This window comes from Papaver somniferum, chromosome 7, assembly GCF_003573695.1.
Source record: "Papaver somniferum cultivar HN1 chromosome 7, ASM357369v1, whole genome shotgun sequence".
NCBI lineage: Eukaryota > Viridiplantae > Streptophyta > Magnoliopsida > Ranunculales > Papaveraceae > Papaver > Papaver somniferum.
Window position 1 is genome coordinate 8,439,780 of NC_039364.1, and position 24,405 is coordinate 8,464,184.

Consider the following 24,405-nt stretch of genomic DNA (forward strand, 5'->3'; position numbering starts at 1 on the left):
ACGGGTCCTAAAATTGAACACAAACGAAGCGGATGATTCCCACCATGAAATTACATACGAACATGTTTAGTGCTTGTCTGTCATGACCAATATACAATCACTACATAGTTTTCATTCATCCTACCAAAACTGAACCAAGGTCAGATGGTGTAGACTAAGCCTAAAAATTTCCGAACTGTCGGATATGAACCAGACCAGTGACCTAAGGATTCATTATAAGCTATAACTACTACTACAGTCCTCTGATCTACCGACTGAGGGGCGGAGTCAAGGGTTGACTAACCCTGGTTCTAGCCCCCTAAAATCTTAATAATCTTATAAAAACCCCTAAAATTCTTGCTATATTCTGCATTTAGCCACCTTGTGTTTAGTATATAGTCCACTAAGAGCAACTGCAATGGACGAGTAAACCTATAATTATGATCCAGGGACGAGACGCAACGGGACGGAGTAAAGACTAAACTCTGGACTAAAACCAAATTCCAGACCATATTTGGTCTGGGACCAAGACCAAAACTATATATAGTGGAGCGGAGGTATAATCAACGTTTGGCATCAGGCGTATATATAATCTACGCCTGTTGTGAAACGTACGTAAAGTCACCGCCCCATACAGAGGCGTGTATATAAGTTACGCCCGGTTCAGGCGTTGATAAAATGTTCGCCCGTTGGGACGTTGATAAAGTTTACGCCCCACGTCAGGCGTTAATAAAATGAACGCCCCATTCAGACGTAGATTATACAAACGCCCCAGCCCGGCGTTGATATTCTTAACGCCCCACGCCAGGCGTTGATAAAGTGTACGCCCCATTCAGGCGTTGATATAGTTAATAACTCTTCTTTATCCCCAGAACACGGCAGAAGTTTCTCTTTTTCAGTTGCTATCCCCAGATGATTTGTTAATATCTCGGAGGCGAACTTGCTTGGAGCCTCCTCAGTTTCATGGAACTGCAGTGAGGTTTGCTTTGGTCTGCATTTTCCAGCCTTACTGTTAGCACCATTCAATTTTACTTCTGAAGAATCTTCATTTCCGCCAAATTTAGGCCGATCATCTATTTTACCTTCAGTTGGAGGAATTCCGATGGGATGTTTCTTGCTAGACCTATTCTTCTCAACCTTACTGGTCTCAACAGCACACTTCTCCACAAAGCTGCTCTTTTCAATCCTTGGTTCTTCATTATATGAAGTATTCTGTGATCCCATCCCCATCTGAAATCTCAAGTTCTTTTTGTGATACTGCTCCTGCTCAGGGTATGGACTGAAGACCTTTGCATCACATTCACCATGAGCAGATTTTGAACTTCTAATTTTATCATTTGATTGTAAGGACTCCTTGGATTTCTTAACCTTAGACCCAGTAGAGTTGTAGCGGTTACTATTCACCAAATTATGATCATCAGCATTGGACGCAGAAGATATAGCTTGTGCTTTAGATTCACCATTTAAAGGGTGAATAGCATCTCTATCCTGATGATGGACCCCAGATGATACCCGGGAGCTTCGAGGAATAACTCCCTCCATCCTTTCAGTCTCAAAATTCCCACCATCCGGTTCATTACCAGGGCATCGTAGAGAACTGCCACCCCCGGCAGAGAACTTATCCTTCTCCAAAGGTCAGGCGTTGATTATACGTCCGTCCCATGTCAGGCGTTGATTATACAAACGCTTTATTCAGGCGTTGATTATACGTTCGCCCCACCAGGCGTAGATTATACAAACGCCCCTTCTCCGAGCGTGAAATATATGTACGCCCCACAACAAGCGTATTCTTTATCAACGCCCCACAAGCAGCGTTAATTATATATCCGCCCGGTCCAAACGAAGATTATAACAACGCTCCACATGCAAGCGTGGATTATATCTCCGCCCGACTAAATATACTCAACTGCCTTAACGTGACACCACATACTAAACTCAAATTTGATCGTTTGTTTTGGTCTTTGATCTTTGGTTTTGATCGTACCAGTGTGGACGCTCTAAGTCCAATCTTTTTTATAAAATTTTAATCTAGCCCCCCTTAATCTAAAACTCTCGCTCCGCTAAGGAGATCTCTTGGACCTAATACTTAAAGAGGATAAAAATGAATCCTTTACCTGGGTGAACATTTTAACCGAAACAAAGTCGGTGCTTATCTAAAGAACAAAATTTTGCCTTACATGTGTATGCATTTGCACTAGCTGACTCTGGAATCTAAAAGATATAAACGATAAATGGCGACGACAGAACATTAGAAGAGATAGTTAGAAACTTGGTACGACTTGCTCCAAGTAAGAGACAAGTACTAGAACCGGATTAGAGAATTTCCATGCTGATTGAAAAGTAACTGTAATAAACAAAAAAAGATTAATCCTACCTACCGGATTCGAACTGGTAGAACCACGAACACGAAACTAAGGATTAAGCTGCAACTACTACAGTCCTCCGGTCGTCTCTACCAAGGTCGGATGGTGGCTTGTTATCACAAATATATGTCATGAAACTCGTATTTCTACGGGCCGCATTGATTTGAATATAAGACGTTTGGTATATTCATTTTGTTGAACCTCATTTGGCTCTTTGTTTTTTGCTCTCTTCTTTGGGTGATCCATTCTAAATACGGTTTCTTTTTATTATATCGGTTATATTTATTGGTTGAGGTACCTCTAGGTACTTCTTTTTTTCAATAAATCTTTTTCTATTGACCAATCAAAAAAATAATTCAAGTCGGATCGCAAGAAGCTAAAATTATTTTTTCAGTACCAGACAAACACTGAATATATAGCGGCTCACTTAGATGTTGATACATGCATCAAGTTGGTTTACAGTAATTCTTACACCTTGAAAACCAGATCGACCATTCCCATTTGAAAATAAAAGCAATGTTTATGTACCAAGTTTTTCGAATATTTATTTATTTTATTAATATGGAGTTTTAAGTTAAATTTGACGACCCTGCATTTGATCATTGTGATTTTGTACACCTAATTACCAGCTACATTAAGTCAATTGTTCCGTGAATCATGGCCTTCCAATATCGGGGAAGAAGAAAACAATTTGCAACTTAGTTTACTCCAACGCCTTAATAAAATAGTGTTAAGCGACCCAATCAAGCAAACGTTGCACTTCAACTTTTTATAGATTCTCATTTTGGACGTGGTTGAGTTGAGTTTTAATAAAATCCTTTAAGTAGACCTAGACACCAACTCTAAATCCCTGAATTGCAAAAACTATTCACTCAATTATCATGGTAGCTTTGTTATCTTGTCAACTATTTTATGATTATTGAATGAAACATTTAAAATTCATGATTAAGGCCCAATAAACCATGAATTTTTATGGCTCAATTTTTATTCATTTATTTTCTTTAATTACCCGGTATTAGCAATGATCCTATGATATCTTTTACTCCAAATTGACAGCCGAAGTACTGGCAGACGGGTATAAATTTTGAACCACATCGAACTTGGTTTCGGACTGAGACCGTTTGCATAGAAATCATCTCACCGTTAGATTCTCTAGAAGAGGATCATTTCTTAACGTGTAGTATGTTCTTTCACATAGTAGAGCATAATTTAAAAGAAAAATCTTTAGATGGAAATTTATATATTTTGTCAAAAAGATCTTTGATAAAAGAAAAACATCAAGACTTTGAATAGGTTGAGGAGGGATCTCCTCACACTTTTATTCTCACACTATTTCACACGTTGAGCGTGATTTTTACGAATAAAAACCAAACGGTAACGAATTTGAAGCTAATATGTTGGGGATATGTTCCTCTTACAAAGCTCGATTTTCCTATCGAAAATGAGCACATTTCTAGACGTATAACTCTACCACCTACGACTTTGAAAATGAGCCGTCGAAGATCAACTGATTTCTAGCCATATAAATTAAGATTGGTAGATTGTGAGGTTTTATATTTCGGAATGTACTCATTTTTGGTAGGCATGTATAACTTGGTAAGAGGAACATGATCCTAAAATATTAGCTTCAAATCCGTAACGGTTTGATTTATATTCACAAAAATGACGTCCAACATGTGAGATAGTGTGACAATAAAAATGTAAAGGGATCCTTAGATTTTAATCGTTAGAAAAAAAAACTGCCGACAAAAAGAAAAAGCCTCAACAACGCCCATCCCAATTCCCATCCTCGTTCAACTGGGTATAGATTCACTGGACAAGATTACGTAGCCAAAATCCTAGAAAAGGTTCATTTACCCGACATTTATATATACATAGAACCTCATTTAGGATGAAATATATTTTAATGTATTGAATATATATATATATATATATATAATGAATTATTACTTTATATTTTATATGGGGTATACATAGATAATAAAAATGTATTATTTTATAATTTTATCGAATAATTAATTTGGCACGTTATCCTCGATTCAGGACTGGTTAAAAATATTACTTAACATAACTTATTAAATAATCGAGTATTAATCAATAGAGTTTGTACTGTATAATTCAAGTGATACAAAAAATATTCAAGAAATAGGATATCTTTTTTTTCGTACTAATTAAGAACACAAAATTAAATACTTTTAGAAAGCTTACATAAAATGTTATAATTAAAATTATGAACATAAAATGGGCACCTCTTCAAGTATTTCGACTTAGTGATATATCAGATAAAGTTCAACGCACTTTTAGTCATTTATGATTGAATCTAATCTAATATTTCAGCATCTTCCATTTTTAATCTTTTGGATTTCATCATGTCACAATCATCATCTGAATGGTCAGCTACTTTGCATTCCTGACATAAACGATAAGTCTGGTTTTCATAAAAATAAACCACCCACCTAGTAACTCCAGCAGCACTTGCAATATATGTACCAGAGATTCGAAGAGTTCTTACATATATCATTACTAAAGTTGTGCACTTGTTAGAAGTAGGAGGATTAATACCATCTGGATTGACAAGTCTGGTTTCCCCAACAATGTTTCCAATAATCCTAAATATCTCAGGATAAGTGAATTCTGGCAACAGATTCTTAAACTCAATCCAGTAAAGAGAGATGGTAAAATCTAGATTATGATGATCCATAGTTGAGTTATAATCTTTAAGCATAATCAGATGACCGTCTAGAGTTTTCTTTGAAAATGATAATCTTAATATCAGTTCTTATGTTCAGCGACACTCTCCTCTTCCTCCTTGGCAGAGTATGCCTTTTACTTAGGCAATGTGTAAACAAATGTATTATTAATGATGCTTGGTCTTCTGTCTTTGTTTATAGAAGTTGTAATAAAACAGCTGATGCTCTAATAAAAGCTGCTCATAGGTTTCACTTATGTAGGGAATGATGGACTTATCCACCTAACTAGTTAATTCCTCACCTTACCTATGATGTAAATTTGCTTGCTGTGTAATATATGCTCTCTTTGTTCAAAAAAAAAATCTAAAAATTTAAGTGATTCGGTATTCAAAATAACAAGTAAGAAATCTTTTAGAACTATTTTAGTGCCAAAACAGATTTGACGACCAATACTCTTAAATGTTTAACTTTGTGTCTTTCTAAAAATCTACCCAATCATATTAAAGTTGGTATCAGAAGGAAAATGAAACGGAATTTCAAAACCAACCAACAATTGTTAAATGCTAGATTTAAAGAAATGTAAGACTTTAAAGGAGCACCTCTTCCTAAAATATATTGGGAGGGCCACATCCTACAAATTTAGAAACTGTAGGATGCAACTTCTCAGCACTCATATACAATCGCCTAAATCTTGGGGTGGTCAAGGGCACCTCAAACTTGTATGTGGCTCATCCCTGCCCACAACCGATGATTAATTGTGTAAGAGCATATCTCGGTTGAACTCACCAAGTGTTAATATGTCAAGTTTGGTGGTCATATTTTAGTATCAAAACTTATTTAGAGTCGCTTGATTAAATACTAGAGTCAACTTCGTTTAGGTTAGACTAGAAATTCTAGGAATGTTGATACATACAAGTATTACTCCGAAGATTTGAAGAATGTGAAGAAGTAACGAACAATAATGACTACATCATCCTTCTGCTTGAGGTTAGTAATTATATTGACTTGAATTGTTTCATTCCTAACGTATCTTTCAAGTCGTGGTATATTGAAAATAATAACTGCAAAGTTGTAATATATTGTACATATTGTATATAATACTCTAGTGATGTACATGATCATAATAGTATGATCATAATATTAAGGAATTAGACTACGAAGTATAAAGCCTATCTTTTGAACTTCGTAGATATGATATCGACATAATGTTGTATATAGTGTTCAGATTATGTGAATGGGTTATGGTGAAGATTTCATCCTCGGAAATAGTGTTTTACATTTGTTTAAAGGAAGTACATTCATGAACTTGTTTCGTGAATCGAAAGGGAAATTAATAGGCTTATTGCTCCGGATATTCATTGCATATCTTTGGATGACCAATATGTGTGAGTTAGTATAACTGATCTTAACTTAGGTTATGTATCTTGGTATAACTGATAATAATGCCTAGATTTATGATTTGGTTTGACCGATCATGGTAATTGGTGTAACCGATCCTAAGTAATCACCATGTGATGGTATGATCGATTCTTGTAATTGGTATGACCGATCCTAGTAATTTGTGTGACTGATCATAAGAGTTGTGTGACCGATCCTTGTAATTAGTGTAACCGGTCCTGATAACTGGTGTGACCGATCACAAGTGGATACCATGTGTAGATGGAACCGATCCTTGTAACTGGTCTAACCGATCCTAGTGACTGGTGTGACCGATCACAAGTAGGTACCATATCTAGGTATAACCGATTGAACCCATGTATGTGACTTGTTAAGACCGATCACAAGTAACCACTGTGATTTGGTATGACCAATCACATAGTTGTCTTGGAATACTTCCAAACCAATTCTAAATTTGTTTGGAAGTGTCGTATAACCGATTCCAAGAAAGCAGTAAAAAGATGTCAACATACTTTGAAAACGAGAAGTAACTCTTATCATTTATTGTTCAAATATATTCCTTGGTACTCAAGGTGATCCAGTGCCAAAATAAATTAAGAATCTTTTAATTAAGGTTTTTGGTTTTATATGCTTTAATTACCAACAATTAATGCATATCTCTAGAGAATAAAAATTAGTAGTGCATCTAATTGGAGATTTTCGATTGAGAGATTTAGGAAATATTGGACAGGCATTTATTGGAATTAGAAAAACCGAATTTGAGCATTCATTGAATATCTTGAGAATATTTTCGGTTTTGGAAATTCCTTGGTGTCCAAACATCCTTGGTCTATAAATATCTAAGTTTAATTTCTAGCAAATTATCCTAAGAGCCAGGCAAACTTCATTTCTTGTTGTTCTGGTGGAGCCATCTATTTAGAGAGAAAAGTATCCTACTTAAGTGAAATCTCTTACGATCGCTCGTTTAAAGACTTCTACGGGATCAAGAAGCTCTTCGAGTACCGTTGGTGGGAAACTAGATAATTTCAGTGTTATTAGTTTTCGATTTGATTTGATTGACTAACGTTTGTTGAAACTTTGATTGCACTTAGTTTGTTTATGCTTGATATTCTTCTCTTATGATATATGATTCACTCAAACTAAATCAGAGTGTCGACGGGATCTTTAAAATTTTTGTTAAATCTAAAGACATCTTGTGATAATAAATTATTAATAGACTCCGTTCTGTGTGTGATTGATCACAAGAGATTCAATTGTTTCCTGGCCTTAATGCTCCAACTGCATTGAGTTAATGCATTGCGTTTTTTGAGGAACGGCTATTTTTTGAAAAAACTATCCGTTGGGTCATTTTTTGTTATAAAATGAACCTTCTCCAATCTAAAATTTCACACAAAACACACTCTCTCTCTATCTCTCTCTCACAATTGTAGCAAAAAAAACAAACATGGTTACTCGCTACACCATTGAAGAAGATGTTGCAATCGTCAGAGCGTGGCAGACAGTATCAAAGAATTCCGAAGATGCACTCATTTTCATAGATGAAACCGCAGAGGCTTTTTGGAACCTGTGCGAATTTTTTTTGTGGCTTTTTGGAACCTGTACGAACTCATTAAGAAAATATTCGAGCAAATCTTTCCACAATTGGAAGCCTTCAAAGACGAAATGGAAGACGTAAGGAAAACAATCTCAATATGCCACATGCACAAAGAATAAGTTTGTCAATAATTGGACTATCAAAAATTGTTTTATGTAAATACCGATTTCCAAGAAATTTTTTTGTTTTTTCATTGGGAGATAGTCGAAGCTGAATATGAGGATGTCCATGGAAAGAAGTTTGAACTTCAGGCTTGCTATCATGTCTTGGAAGAAAGTATCTACGGTGACTTCTTCCACTATTATTAAGACTCATATTTTCAATGTAATGAAAACTTATTCTATGAAATATGTATTCCTTTTCGTTTCACTAAAAAATGTATGGTTTTTCCCTTCCTTGGTTCCCAAAAATGACACAATTATACAATGCCAAAGAACCATTCATTCAGACAATTACGGTTGGGAAACACATCCGTTTGTCAACCGACGGTTGAGAAAACTTTTCAACCCAACCAACATAAGCCATAACGGCTGGGAAAACTTTCCAACCCAACCGAGATAAGCCAGAGCGGCTGGGAAAACATTCCAACCCAACCGACATATACCATAACGGCTGGGAAAACTATCCAACCCGACCGACACAGAACATCACGGCTGGGAAAATTTTACAACCCGACCAACACAGAACTTCACGGCTGGGAAACTAATAGAATTGCTGGGAACCTTGGGTTACGGTTGGGAATTCCCAGCCGATTTTGTACAATTTCCTTTTTTTCTACAGATACAGAACAATTAACGGCTAGAAAAATCCTAACTGTGATAGATATTTTACGGTTGGGAGTTCTTTGAGTCTCATGCGTTTATGCACGTTTACGGCTAGGTCGAAAAGAACACCTAGCAGTAATTCACCCAAAACCAGTTTTTCCAAACCCTAAATTCTTTAATCTTACATGTTAAACCAATTTAAAGGCAAAATAAATTGTGGGTTTTTGAATTCTTAGCATTCTTTAGGATGTAATTGTGTTTGGACAGATTCATTCACATAATCTTCAGTCTTGAATTTGTGGTTCAACACCTTCATAAACAATAGAATCGTAACAAGTCTATGATAATCCAAATCGTCCTGATCTTGTCATATTGACAATAAATCTTAATAAACATTTTTGAAAATCGATGGAGATTTGATAAAAAAAATTCAAGGTTTTGTTTGATTTTGAGAAAAAGAAGAAGAAAAAAGATTAGTTGAATTAATTTTGGTTTTGAAATTTGATTTAGTTTTGATTTTAGATATAATACTGATCAAGGGTATATTTGACTTTTCACAAAAATTAGGTCCCCTTATCCCCTAAGTATGTTAGATAGCATATCAAGCCCCCAAATTCCAAAACCTTCAAGCCCCAAAAATAGGATTCTTTTAAAATGGATATTTAGTGTTCAGTGCGTTTGCCTCTCTAATAAAATAATAATTCATTGTACGATAAGCAATATGTTTGGATTCCGGAACTCGTTTACATCACCTAATAAAAAAATACTCCATCTATCTCACCAAAAGTGAATTATTTTTATCTCAAAATAAGTTAAATTCTCATTTTCATATGTTATTAGCATGAAACAAATCCTTACAATGTTGTTAATTAAAGTTTCCTCACAGAAATGTATATTTGTTAGTCATGTTTATGCTCATTATGTAAGTCTTTTAGTTATTGTTTTTTTACAATGGTACATCATTTACAAATTTTCACATCTTAATCTGTGAGATATTCTGAAATTGGAAGTGTATTAAAAAATGGTATACCAAGTACAAAGTTACTAAATAAATTCTAACATCATGAGATTGTAGAGATCGAACAAAAATTGTGCTCAAGCTACATATGATAAAATCAAGGTGGCTGCCGATCAAGGTGGAATGGTATAGCTAGATGGATCAGGATCTTGACTGGTGATAGGAATAGCATGAGTCTATGCAATGATCCCGGTTTGGACCATGGTACGTGTATGGACAATGTCTAGACTTAGATGTACTGTGTTTTGACTTCATTTGCGAAACATCTTTGCTCTTTTCCCATAGGTAAAGATACAGGAAATAGATACCAATTGATCGTATTCTTTGTAGTTTACTCCAACATCTCGTAAAATCAAGTTATAATCCATCCCACGCTCAAATATCTTGAAGTGTTTGTAGAATCTCATAAAATTCTCAAGTGCATAAATAACAATAGACACTAGCTTTTATACCTCCGTAACTTGAATCTCCTGCAACTGAAATTCCCTTGCATTTCATGAAGGAAATGCAAAAAAAAAAAAAAGATCGATAGCATTTTCATCACCAAGCGCAAAATAAAAAAAAATCCGACCTACCGGACTCAAACCAGTGACCTAAGGATTAAGCTGCAAACTACTACAGTCCTCCGCTCTACTCATAAATACCGAGCATTCATTTTCATCTAAATACGTGCTGTGCTTGATAAAAGCTTCAAGTGCAACCAACCAGTTCATAAATTTCTAAAAACTTAGCCCACCTTCTTACCCTACTTTAACTTTGTCTACTACCATCTTCAAACTGGTCATTTTTCCAAGAATGCCGGTTCCAGAAGACTGAACTCAAACTTTGAATGAAAATGGATGTGTAGGAAATGATTTAGACAGTCCCACTCGTCCATTGAAAATGCTTATTAAACTTTGATTATTAACATGAACAGCTGGCCAAGTAAGTTGACATGGAATCTATGTAAAATCACTACCAATTCCATGCTCAGGCAATGTGGTCCATAAAGCACCTCATGATAAGAAAGACACAAGCGGGGGCGTATTCATATCGAATGAATCAAACCAGCCCCCCGAAAAAAAGAAAGAAACATACCTGATGTAAGCATAACCAGAGGAATGTTCTTTTCTTTGGAAAATCTGAACACCTTCTCATCTCTACTAGCTACTCCACCAGGGCTCACCTAAAAGTTGATATTAATGAAGGTCGTCACGTGATCTAACAAAACTGTATTTTATCTTCAATGTGATATAGTGTTTACTACTTTAAAAAAGTTGGAAATCAGAGTGTATCAGGTTTTTGTATCGGGCAGCTTAATAATTTATTGTCAGTGTTTGTACCGTACTAAAACGGTGTATGGATAGTGGCTTATTAACGAAGCCCGTTTCGATTATTATAGAAACAGAATTGGCTTATTTAGGAAGCCCAGTTGGCTTATTATTGAAACCCATTTCGTTTATTATAGAAACACAATTGGCTTATTTGGGAAGCCCAGCTGGCGTATTATTGAAGCCCATTTCGTTTATTATGGAAACATGACTGGCTTATTTTGGAAGGCTAGTCGGCTTATTATTGAAGCCCATTTTGTTCATTATGGAACCATAACTGGCTTATTTTGGAAGCCCAGCTGGCTTATTATTGAAGCTCAATTGGTATATTATGGAAACCATTTTTGCTTATTATGGAAGCCCAAAGACCCATGGGTTAGCTCTTAGAACTTATGGATCGGTCCACCAACCCAAATTATCCTCTCTCCAGAAAAGGGGTTTAAATTTGGATAAAGGTCACGAGGACTAGGATATTTTGAATATTAGCTTTGGAGTTATCTAAGATAATTATGGTTACACTGAATCCTAACAAAAAGAGGATAACTATTACCATGAGATAATGTAGTTATAATTAATATCTAAGATAATTATAGAAACTCTAACAGAAAGAGCATAATTATCTTTAGTTTTAATTATTATTTAAAATAATAATTAAAATAAATGTAAAAACCCTAACAGAAAGAGGAAGGAATTAGTTTAGATATTATAATTAGTTAAGATAATTATGGTTCATAAGAAAGAAGATAATTATTATTCAAGATAATAATTAAGATAAATAACAAACTTTATTATGAATCTGGTTTTTCTTGGATTTGTCAGGTAAGAAGTTATTAAGATAACTATGGAAAACCCTAAAGCTACACCTACTTTCTGCCTATAAATAGAGGCTAAATCTTAACTCAAAAGCTACATATTTTCTAATCTTTTTCCACACAATACACCTGTGAAAAACTCTCTCTGACTTTAACGTCGGAGTGTTTTTTTGCAGGTACCTCCACCATTCAACATCAATCATATCAACAGTCTTTTGTGGAGTTGAATCAGTAGCGGGAGATCGATCAATCCACATCAATCACAATTTCTTCAGCATCTTTGGTGGAATCAAATCAACGACGAAGATTTAATCCATCTACACATATCTCGAAGAGTGTTGGGGTGAATATTTTTGCACCAACCGTCAAAAAAGAGAATCCTGGCGAATGCACCATAGCAAGATACTGATAAGCATTTCAGATGTGGAGTGTAGCAGACTAAAATGCCTTCAACCGTCCCAGAGGATCTCCATCGAGGATATCAGTGTCAGCATTGTACAGAACCAACTCAAGATTAAAGTTATTCCCAGCATTAACCTGGAATTTACATTCAAAAGCCCCAGTTTCTGTTGAAACATCTTTACCACTAAAATGAAAAATCCAACATATTCATTTGCATGTAAGGACGTCTTTCTATTAGTCATTTGCCAATCAACTAAAGACAACAGAGATAATTCATCATCGATTGGTTTATGTTTATCCAACACTAAGCAATTTTTGGTACTTCATCATGGTAATAGCATGTTCCATAAGAACACCTGGAAAACAAATCTAGTCTTTTGCTGACTAGAAGAATTAAACAAGATTATGAAATATAAGGGCTTAAATTTTCAACCAAGGAAACTGAACGATCATGTCAAGTCTTACTGTCCACGTTTGTTAGGCAAGTAACATATTTTGCAAATGCTGATTAACAAGAAGGATACATAGTCATAGAGTAAGAAAATACTTGTTAATAAAGAGCTGGTGTAACTGGAAGTATCAGCAATATACCTGTACTTGGACACTCTGATCAATTGAAGTCCTTGTCGTAAAGTCCTAAAGTAGCAAAAAAAACAGATGTATCAGCATTCAAAGAAGATCCACTACACCATTTCCAGGATTTTGTCACAAGCTATACCTGTTACTAAATGAATTGTAACGGTTATAACACTATTTAATAGGCCGTTATTAATAATTGCGATTGTGTTTGTAACTGTTTTATCTGTGACAAAATCTAGATAGGTCACAGAAAAGAAACGTAACAATTACTATCTGTCTTGACCTAATTTTAGGATGGCGACACGTGTTATAATTGCCACAGATAATCCAACGGTTTTAACTGTTAGACGATAACTACACCAATTCACCAAGAGACACGTGTCATATTCTTGTTACGACTATAGTATCGGATATAAGTGCTACTATTATTTTGCAACTATTACCTGAAAGACACGTATTTATTTCACTAACAATGTTTGTTACGGTTTTCCCGTGACAATTCTTTCGTTACAATTAAAAAAAAGTACAGCTCAGGTCATGATCATAGACTTGGGCTTCCAGTTTACAGGCCTATAATACTGGTCCTCATCCTGGATTCGGACTTCCAGTGTACAAGCCTACAATATAACTAAACCTGAAACCCAATTGCAGGCTTTTCTTTTTGTAATTGCAATTCATACATTCACAAACTGCATAAAGGAAGTCAATACATTTAATTTAGAAGCTCAAAGAAAGTAATTTATCCAAAAACAATTCAATCTTATTCATTAGTCTCAGACGAGTTATAATTGCATATGCAAGTTGATAATATACATGGTTCAACATGTGATAGGGCTAACTCACATGTTTAGTTATGCTGGGAACATTATACCCTTGAAGTGGATATCTGTGTGATGTGAAGCACAGCTGGGAACATTATACCCTTGACAGCCATCAGGAGTGAATTCACCACTGCACCTTCCTGTTGGAAAGATAAGCCCACTTTAATTGCATTATGCTAGAATACCAAATGATACGATATGTATGTGAAACAACTTATCCCGCACAACAAAAATTCTCAAGCAAGAAATCATCTCCATAGAAATGAATTGCCAAGTTTACCTATCAAAGGTTTGTACTTTATTGTGCACTAGTAGACCTCCAGTGAAGAAGGCGCATCCAAGCACTAACATCATATTTGACAGGATAGAACCCAACAATGAGTCAATGACTGTTGAACCACTCTTTATCATTACTGATCCACACTAACCACCTTTCTTACAATCAGCACCTGCAAACAAGTTAACATTTTTCAGCACTAAATTAAATGCTCAATCTAAAATTCTTTTACAAACCTAACTAAAAAAGTTCAAAATTATTCATACGGTGTAGAATTTTACCTGCCAGACTTCACCATTTATGTCTTTGATCACTAACTTAAATTCAATTGGATCTAGACAAAACAGACCTGTAGAACCAAGAAACAAAAATGCGTAGTCAGCTCAAGTCCCAACAATACCAAAAAATACCTGCAAGGACAACAGATGTTCCCCCTACAAATCAACACAAACCATGACCAGACCTGACAACTAAAAAATAGCGAATGAACACTTTACCTGTATATCACAATTGAACAAAAACTCAAAAGCGTTAAGACTTCAAACTGCAGAACAAAGTTAAAAGTATGTCAATAGAATTCTGAAGCTGTGAAAAAATAGATTAAGGGACCAAGTAACACGAAATTCAGACTGGTGAAGAGATTTTAGGGTAAATGAGTAGCAATGCTTACCACAGAGGGTCGGATTCCTCCTACTACAGTATAGAGTAAGTTCTCCAAAAGGTATTCATTCATTGTATCCACTAGGTTTAAAATTACACAAAAAAAGGATGAAATTCTGATTTCGATGATGATGAACTTGGCCAATACTTCATAAATGATATCAAGTAGAGCATCCATGTGTTGTGTCTCTGGTTCACATACGACAAAGAACGTCATTCCTGCAAAGCAAATCAACATCAATACAATGACTTTGTTAAGTTCTTAATACACAGTAGAACAAAATAGGTTACTAAAGTATACTTCATATTCCCTCTTTAACATAATGTCAACTCAATAATTAACAAAGCAGTATGAAGTTAAGGTCAAGTCAGTACATTAGCGCAAAGTCGAAGAACATGTGTCAGGTAATTTGACAGATTAAACCTAGATCTAGATCTAGATCAAGTGAATTTTAGTGGTTCCTATGGTGATAACTTAGCCAAATAGGTGGTGTGTCTGTATTATAATTTTCGTGGAAAGTGTTGATAGGTTCTATAGTAGCAATTTATAGGTAATAAGCAAGAAGAGAATATATGTAATGTATAGTCACTCTGTTCTTTATCTTACAAAATGAGAGAACCACGTTTTCAATAACCATCTTATTTCTTAGGAACCAGATCTCGACCATGATACTGGATGCTGCAACCATCCACATTTGCTTGATAATGGGGCTCCTAAATTGACCACATGAAAGAAGATAAATAATACTGATACAGCATTGTAGTATCTGCAATTGTTCAATGTTGCAAGACTTCCACAAGTTTTCCATTTTATAGCGATAATCAACAAGAAAACCATCCAATAAAAGTGATTTTGTATCTACAGTGATTTCCTCGCCCACAGATTTTGGCTGCTTAAATTTTCTTCAGAACACTCAATAGAAGAGCGAATATTGGATCCTTCGGGATCCCCTCCTCCTATATCGCATCTACTGCTGTTACGTTCCACAAATTCAGAAGTGAGAAATTTTTGAAGAATAAGCAAACTGTCCCCAGGAGAAACTCAAAAGTTTTGGCCATATTGTAGAGAATATTTATGTGAAAGAAATGTCATAATTTATGCTTATGAGTGAGTTGTATTGCCAATTTAAGCCAACAAAAATATGCTAAGTGTCCAACAGTATGTTCATGGGATGCATGCTCCTGGATATCTATGACCTGAAATATCAAGGGCAAATGTTTTGGTACAAAAACGAAAGACCCAATCGGAAATCTGGATGCAAGAATGTTAGTATAGACATACCTGGACATAATCTAAGTTCAATGGCTACTCAATAGACACCTGCCTGGCCTCTTTGCTATTCTTAACATTGTCACCAGTAATCCCCACAAGAACATATTCCCCTTTCAAAACAGTGGAACCTGTTTGCATCTCTTACAACTAATTTCCTTTCAGTGACCTGTGCAATAAGTTGTAGCGTAGGACCATACATCATTAACATTAAATAGATCGGTACCTGAGCTGTAAGACATTGATCAAATAATTACAAGTAAGACATTGATCAACTAAGATCTATATCAAAATCTTAAGAGATTTACACTAGAAACTCTTATTCACAAACATGAAAGGCAGATAACTAGTACCAAGCAGTTATTCTAGATAAACACCAACTGTAAATACCCATTATAGGATAGGTCTAGACCCTAACAGGTGATTAAAATTAAGAAAACACAAAACAATTTTTAATCATTTGACCAAAATGGAAACAAAATAAAAAAAAGATAACATCCTAACTTTTACTTGAATAAAAAAATGAAAAGAATAAAAGAAAATTAAGCATAATGCTTCATGCCCTATATTTCAACTCAAAAACATCATCTTAGTTGAATATAAAATGAAATAACAAGAATTCACATTGTTCTTCAATAGCCCCCGTTATTCCAATTCTTAAATGCTTCAGCCTCACAGAAAATTTTGAATCCAAAACTAATTTCAACCCTTCAATGAACATTAGAGTTGACATCTTAGTACACAATTAATGAAATCCCATCTAAGAAAAAAAAAACCCTAAATTAGAGTTGAAATCTTGGTTAAAAATTAACGAAACCCCAACTGAGAAAAAAAAAACTAAAATCAGTTCAATAATACAATTAAATTTAATTAAATCTCGAGTAATGCATAGATGTTCACAACTTTCACCTCTCTTCGATGTCCTGTTGCAATTGTCCAAAATCAATAATCAGATTTCTTATATTAAAACATAAATATCCAAAGAAACGCAAAATGAGATATGAAGAGAAAAAGGGAAAGAAGCCCATCGGATGGGAGAATCAAGAGGAAAACCCAAGAATAGATTAACATTTCCAGCAGATTTACGAGTTTGAAACCTCAAAAAATCAGGAAAAAAAAAACAATTAGATTTTGAACAGAAGAAAGGAGCAAACTCGAAAAAATTACTACCTTGTTGCATAGAAAGAGTGACATAGAGAGAGTGATTCAGCAATCGATCTTTTGCACAGATAGAGAAAGGGATCCGGTGATGGAGAGGGAAGGCCGCCGCTGTGAGTTAGGGTTAGAGATAAACTAGAAAGAGAAAGAAACGGAATATGGAAAATGAAATGAAGTTGAAAAGTAAACCTAGGGATTTTCTATATTGCGTTTGGATTCTCTCAAGGATTGAGAAAAGCGTGTGAGAAGCATGTGTGGTTCCTTTCCTTCATCTGGTTTATTTATCAAAGTCTTGCTAGACCCACCGAAAAATTTGCACTGTGAATGTACCGAGGGATATGGCACAGACCCAGGGCAGTGTTTGGTGCATTGGGATAGGGGTGGGACAGAAATGGGCCCCATCCATCCTCTCACATCCTCTTATACGGTGAGAATGCGCTGCAAATTCTTCGATGAGTAAATCATTTTCGTATTTATCAACTTTTGATGCGATAAAATTCTATAGAATATTATATATAAATCAAAATAATTTTGGATATAGTTATTAATCTTCAATTATATATAAATTCGAATACAAAGGAATGAATAAGAAAATGAGAAATGAATTCAACAAATGTCATTATTCTAAAATATAATCAAAGCAAAATATGACGAGAGGTGGTATGTAAACGTCTAAGTATACTTTAGTAAGATCAACTGATTCTAAAATTAGTCAACATACGTAAATATCGAAGTATGAAAATCCCATGTTCGAAGATTACTAGAGTTAGACCTGAGTTTCTCGTTGGGATGAACTAAAGACGAGATATATCAAATTCGAACAACATAGGTTCAAAGATTGCTAGAGTTAGACCTAAGTTTCTCTTTCGGATGAACTAAAGGCGAAATATATTAGTTTTGAACATCACAGGTTCAAAGATTACTAGAGTCAGACCTGGGTTTCTCGTTCAGATGAACTGAAGACGAAATATATCAGTTTTGAACATCACGGGTTCAAAGATTACTAGAGTTAGACTTGAGTTTCTCGTTCGGATGAAGTGAAGACGAAATATATCAGTTTTGAACATCACAAGTTCAAATATTACTAGAATTAGACCTGGGTTTCTCGTTCGGATGAACTGAAGACGAAATATAACAGTTTTGAACATCACAGGTTCAAAGATTACTAGAGTTAAACCTGAGTTTCTCTTTTGGATGAAGTGTAGACGAAATATATCAGTTCTGAACATCACGGGTTCAAAGATTACTAGAGTCAGACCTGGGTTTCTCGTTTGGATGAACTGTAGACGAAATATATCAGAATCGAACATCACGGGTTCAAAAGATTACTAGAGTCAGTCCTGAGTTTCTCGTTCGGATGAACTTAAGACGAAATATATCAGTTTTGAACATCACAGGTTCAAAGATTACTAGAGTCAGACCTGGGTTTCTCGTTCGGATGAACTGAAGCCGAAATATATCAGTTTTGAACATCACGGGTTCAAAGATTACTAGAGTCAGACCTGGGTTTCTCGTTCGGATGAACTGAAGACGAAATATATCAGTTTTGAACATCACAGGTTCAAATATTACTAGAATTAGACCTGGGTTTCTCGTTCGGATGAACTGAAGACGAAATATATCAGAATTGATCAACACAGGTTCAAAAACTACTAGAGTTAGACTTGGGTTTCTCGTTCGGATGAACTGAAGACGAAATATATCAGAATTGATCAACACAGGTTCAAAAACTACTAGAGTTAGACTTGAGTTTCTCGTTCGGATGAGTTGAAGACGAAATATATAAGAATTGATCAACACAAGTTCAAAAACTACTAGACTTAGACTTGAGTTTCTCGTTCTGATGAACTGAAGAAGAAATATATCAGAATTGATCAACACAGGTTCAAAAACTACTAGAGTTAGACTTGAGTTTCTCGTTAAGATAACTGAAGACGAAATATATCAGAATTGATCAACACATGTTCAAAAACTACTAGAGTTAGACTTGATTTTCTCGTTCGGATGAACTGAAGACGAAATATATCAAAATTGATCAACACAGGTTCAAAAACTACTAGAGTTAGAATTCAGTTTCTCGTTAAGATATCTGAAGTCGAAATATATCAGAATTGATTAACACATGTTCAAATACTACTAGAGTTAGACTTGAGTTCTCGTTCGGATGAACTGAAGACGAATATATCAGAATTGATCAACACAGGTTCAAAAACTACTAGAGTTAGACTTGAGTTTCTTGTTCGGATGAACTGAAGACTGAAATATATCAGAATTGATCAACATAGGTTCAAGTACTACTAGAGTTAGACCTGAGTTTCTCATTCGGATGAACTGAAGACAAAATATATCAGATTACTAGAGTTAGACCTGAGTTTCTCGTTCGGATGAACTGGAGATGAAATATATCAGATTCGAACGTCACAGGTTCAAAAATTGCTGGAGTTAGACCTGAGTTTCTCGTTCGGGTGAACTGAATACGAAATATATCAGATTCGAACATCACAGGTTCAAAGATTGCTTGAGTTAGATTTGAGTTTCTCGTTCAGATAAACTGAAGACGAAATATATCAGAATTGATCAACATAAGTTCAAAAACTACTAGAGTTAGACTTGAGTTTCTCGTTCATATGAACTGAAGACGAAATATATCAGAATTGATCAACACAGATTCAAATACTACTAGAGTGAAAATGACCAGACTACCCTTATCGGAAATAAGTAAATTAAATATTTCAGATTAAGAAAATGACCATATTATCCTTATCGGAAATAAGTATAGTAAATAGTACAAACAGTGAAAATGACCATATTACCCTTACTAGAAATTAGTGCAATAAATAGCATTAGATAGTGAAAATGACCATACTACCCTTATAAGAAAAAAGTGAAATAAATATTACAGATTGCGAAAATGACCATATTACCCTTACTAGAAATAAGTGCAATAAATACCATGCAGACAGTGAAAATGACCATATTACCCTTAATAGGAATTAGTGCAATAAATGACCAGACTACCCTTATTAAAAATTAGTAAAGTTAATATTTCAGACTGTGAAAATGACCATATTACCCTGACCAGAAATTAATTCAATAAACATCATGGAGACTATAAAATGAGCAGACCACCCTTTTCGGATATGAGTAAAGTATAAATTACAGTTGTGAAAATGACCATTTTACCCTTAGGGAAAATAAGTGCAACAAATGTTATGGAGACTGTGAAAATGACCAAACTACACTTTTCGGAAATAAGTAAAGTAAATATCACTGACAATGAAAATGACCAAATTACCCTTGCTAGAAATTAGTGCAATAAATATCAAGGTGACAAAGAAAATGACCAGACTACCCTTATCGGAAATAAATTAAGTAAATAATATAAACAGTGAAAATGACCATTTTACCCTTACGGCCGTAAGGGTAAAATGGTCATTTTCTCAGTATCCATAATATTTGCTGCACTTATTTCCAATAAGGGTAATATGGTCATTTTCACAATTTGTAATATTTACTTTACTTATTTACGATAAGGATAGTCTAGTCCTTTTTACAGTCTTCATAATATTTATTGCACTAATTTCCATTAAGGGTAATATGGTCATTTTCACAGTTAGTAATATTTACTTTACTTATTTTTATAAGGGTAGTCTTGTCGTTTTCACAGTCTCCATAACATTTATCGCACTTATTTCCACTAAGGTAAAATGGTCATTTTCACAAACTATAATATTTACTTTACTTATTTTTTGTAAGGGCAGTTCAGTCATTTTTATAGTCGCCATGATATTTGTTGCAATAATTTTTAGTAAGGGTAATATGGTCATTTTCACAGTCTGAAATATTAACTTTACTTATTTTTAATAAGGGTAGTCTGGTCATTTTCATAGTATTGCACTAATTTCCATTAAGAGTAATATGGTAATTTTCACAGTTTGTAATATTTACTTTACTTATTTCCGGTAAGGATAGTCTGGTCGTTTTCACAGTCTCCATAATATTTATTGCACTAATTTTCATTAAGGGTAATATGATCCTTTTCATAGTTTGTAATATTTATTTTACTTATTTCCGATAAGGGTAGTTTGGTCATTTTCACAGTCTCCATAACCTTTATTAACCTTATTTCCAAAAAGGGTAAAATAGTCATTTTCACAGACTATAATATTTACTTGACTTATTTTTGATAAGGGCAGTTTGGTCATTTTATAGTTTCCATGATGTTTATTGAATTAATTTCTGGTAAGGGTGATATGGTCATTTTCACAGTCTGAAATATTAACTTTACTAATTTTTAATAAGGGTAGTCTGGTCATTTTTACGCTCTCAATAATATTTATTGCACTAATTTCCAGTAAGGGTAATATGGTCATTTTCACACTCTATAATATTTACTTTACCTATTTCCAAGAAGGGTAGTCTGGTCATTTTCACAGTCTCCATAATATTTATTGCGTATGTTTCCAATAAGGATACAGTGGTCATTTTCATAGTCTATAATATTTAATTTACTTATTTTTGATAAGGGTAGTTTGGTAATTGTCATACTCTCCATGATATTTATTGTACTTATCCAGTAAGGGTAATATGGTCATCTTCAGTCTGTAGTATTTACTTAACTTATTTTTGATAAGGGCAGTTTGGTCATTTTCATAGTCTCCATGATATTTATTGCATTTATTTCCAGTAAGGGTAATATGGTCATTTTCACAGTCTGTAATATTTACTTTACTTTTTTCTGATAAGGGTAGTCTGGTCATTTTCGTAGTCTCCAGAATATTTATTACACTTATTTCTAGTAAGGATAAAATAGTCATTTTCGATGTAAGTAATATTTACTTTACTTATTTCTGATAAGGGTATTTTGGTCATTTTCATATTCTCCATGATATTTAGTGCACTTATTTCTAGTAAGGGTAATATGGTCATTTTCACAGTAAGGGTAATATGGTGTTTTCAAAATGTGTAATATTTCCTTTACTTATTTCCGATAAGGATAGTCTGGTCATTTTCACAGTCTCCATAATATTTATTGCACTTATTTCCGGTAAGGGTAAAATGGTCATTTTCACAGTCTGTAATATTTTCTTTACTTATTTCTTATAAGGGTTGTATGGTTATTTTCACAGTCTGTAATATTTACTTTACTTATTTCCGATAAGGGTAGTCTGGTCATTTTCACAGTTTTCATAATATTTATTGCACTAATTTCCATTAAGGGTAATATGGTCATTTTTACAGTCTGTAATATTTACTTCACTTATTTCTGATAAGGGTAATCTGGTCATTTACACAGTCTGCATAATATTTTGTTGCACTTTTTTCCATTAAAGGTAATATTGTCATTTTAACAGGCTGTAATATTTACTTTACTTATTTCCGATAAGGGTAGTCTGGTCATTTTGACAATCTTCGGAATTTTTATTGCACTTATTCCGATAAGGGTAGTCTGGTAATTTTCACCGTCTTCGGAAGAAGCAGATATGTCAAAGTCAAATTTCTATAAAGTCATGACTTGTTGACTTGGTCTTGATCCTGTTTTCTGATATTAAAAAAATTAAAAAGAAAAATGTATTTTGATTTATAGAAATGAAACATAATTGTTAGTTTGTACAAATGTGGGAAAATTAGTGACAAGTAAAATTCAAAGTGTTATAATTTTGGGGTTGTTTTAGATGTTGTGAGATATTTGGGTGGAATTATCGCTTTGAATTATAATTGTGATTATCTGTGAAATTGTCAACAAATATTATTGTGAGTAATAAAAGAATTTAATATTCCTAATTATTATCACGAATACAGAATTTAATAACAGTTATAACTGTTGCAGGACTTATCACAGGTGTATCAGTGACTGAAAAATAAACTGTGATAGGTTACACTGTTACAAAATCCTGGTTTTGGTGTAGTGAGAAATCAGAAGGTAGCATAAGTAAGTGTCACCATCATTTAAGAGAACCCGACTTGATTCCAAGTTTATGTTATAATGATTTAACAGGGAACAGACTTGATTCCAAGATTATGTTATAATGATTTAACGGGGAATATCTTAAAAAGGGATAAATATCAGGATTGTACATGTTCAGGATATAAATTCCTACCTGTAGGTATCACATTATCAGCGAAAGTATTATGAATAGAACTTTTTATATCTTTAGAAGTAAAACTAAAATAAACCTACTATTTCTCCTTCTTTTTTTCGGAAAATGGGTAATTTGTCCAAATATTTTTAAAACATAGTTCAATTGGACGAATAAAAATTATTATGGATGAAATAGACACCAAAAAATTAGCAAGGATGAAACTGGATTTATCCTAAAGGAAACCTAATTTAGGATTGTACATCCTACATATCGGGATTGTACATGTCCAGGATATAAATTCCTACCTGTAGGTATCACATTATCAGCGAAAGTATTATGAACATAACTTTTAATATCTTTAGAAGTAAAACTAAAGGAAACCTACTATTTCCCTTTTTTTTTTCTTCGGAAAATGGGTCATTTGTCCAAATATTTTTAAAACATGGTTCAAATGGACGAGTAAAAATAAAATGGACACCAAAAAATTAGCAAGGATGAAACCGGATTCATCCTAACTTAAACTTAAAAAATAACAAGGATGAAACTGGATGCATCCTGATGTAAATTAAAAATAAGAAAAAATATTTAAAACTGGGTAGGATGAAATTGTTTACATCCTGGCTATTTTTACATTTTTGTTCATTTAAACAGTATCAAAATCTAAATGTTCTTTTCACCCAGGAATTGTTGATTTTGGTCTTTTTAACCAATTTTGTGTTTTTTTTTTCTCTAATATCAAATGTATGGGAACAAGAACAAATTAGTTTTCATAATTTTTCTAAATCTAACAAGCCTATTTTTTAAGTAGGAAATACTATTTAGTCCTGGGAATAATATATTAGGATGAGTCTAGTCTAATTGACTCCGCCAACTGTCTGTTTGGTCCTTTTTGAAAATATAAATTATATTTCGGTCCTAGGGTGACGTCATGGATGATGTAATTGTCATCATGTAGTGGAAAAAATACTCTTTTGGGACCACATATATACAAAAAATCAATAGAAAATATCTCATTCTCATATTTGCTTTCTCCCTCCTCTGTATTTTCAGATTAGTTTCTTTCATCTCCATTTTTTTTTATTTTTCTGCTGCTGCAAGAAATGATGAAGATTTGTGTTTTTTTCTAGGGTTTTTGATTTGCAGAGATGATGAAGACGATTTGCAGAGATGATAAAGACGATGATGAAGACGATTTGTAGAGATGATGAAGACGATTTGAAGATGAAG

At 34.1% G+C, this 24,405-nt stretch overlaps 1 long non-coding RNA gene across 6 annotated transcripts; it reads right to left on the minus strand.

Moving 5' to 3' along the window:
• Window positions 1–13,368: 13,368 nt before the first annotated feature.
• On the minus strand, window positions 13,369–17,246 carry LOC113295185. Of its 6 annotated transcripts, none has more exons than XR_003332794.1 (9): window positions 17,108–17,246; window positions 16,847–16,860; window positions 15,950–16,168; window positions 14,678–15,864; window positions 14,505–14,551; window positions 14,289–14,356; window positions 14,011–14,179; window positions 13,753–13,870; window positions 13,369–13,598 (listed from the first exon to the last, which is right to left on the minus strand). It is a non-coding gene; the product is annotated as an uncharacterized LOC113295185 (long non-coding RNA). The 6 variants fall into 6 exon arrangements; XR_003332793.1 differs by lacking the exon at window positions 13,369–13,598 and having other exon boundaries at window positions 13,624–13,870; window positions 14,678–14,886; window positions 15,275–15,864; XR_003332796.1 differs by lacking the exon at window positions 13,369–13,598 and having other exon boundaries at window positions 13,621–13,870; window positions 14,678–15,638.
• Between the last annotated feature and the right edge of the window lie 7,159 nt (window positions 17,247–24,405).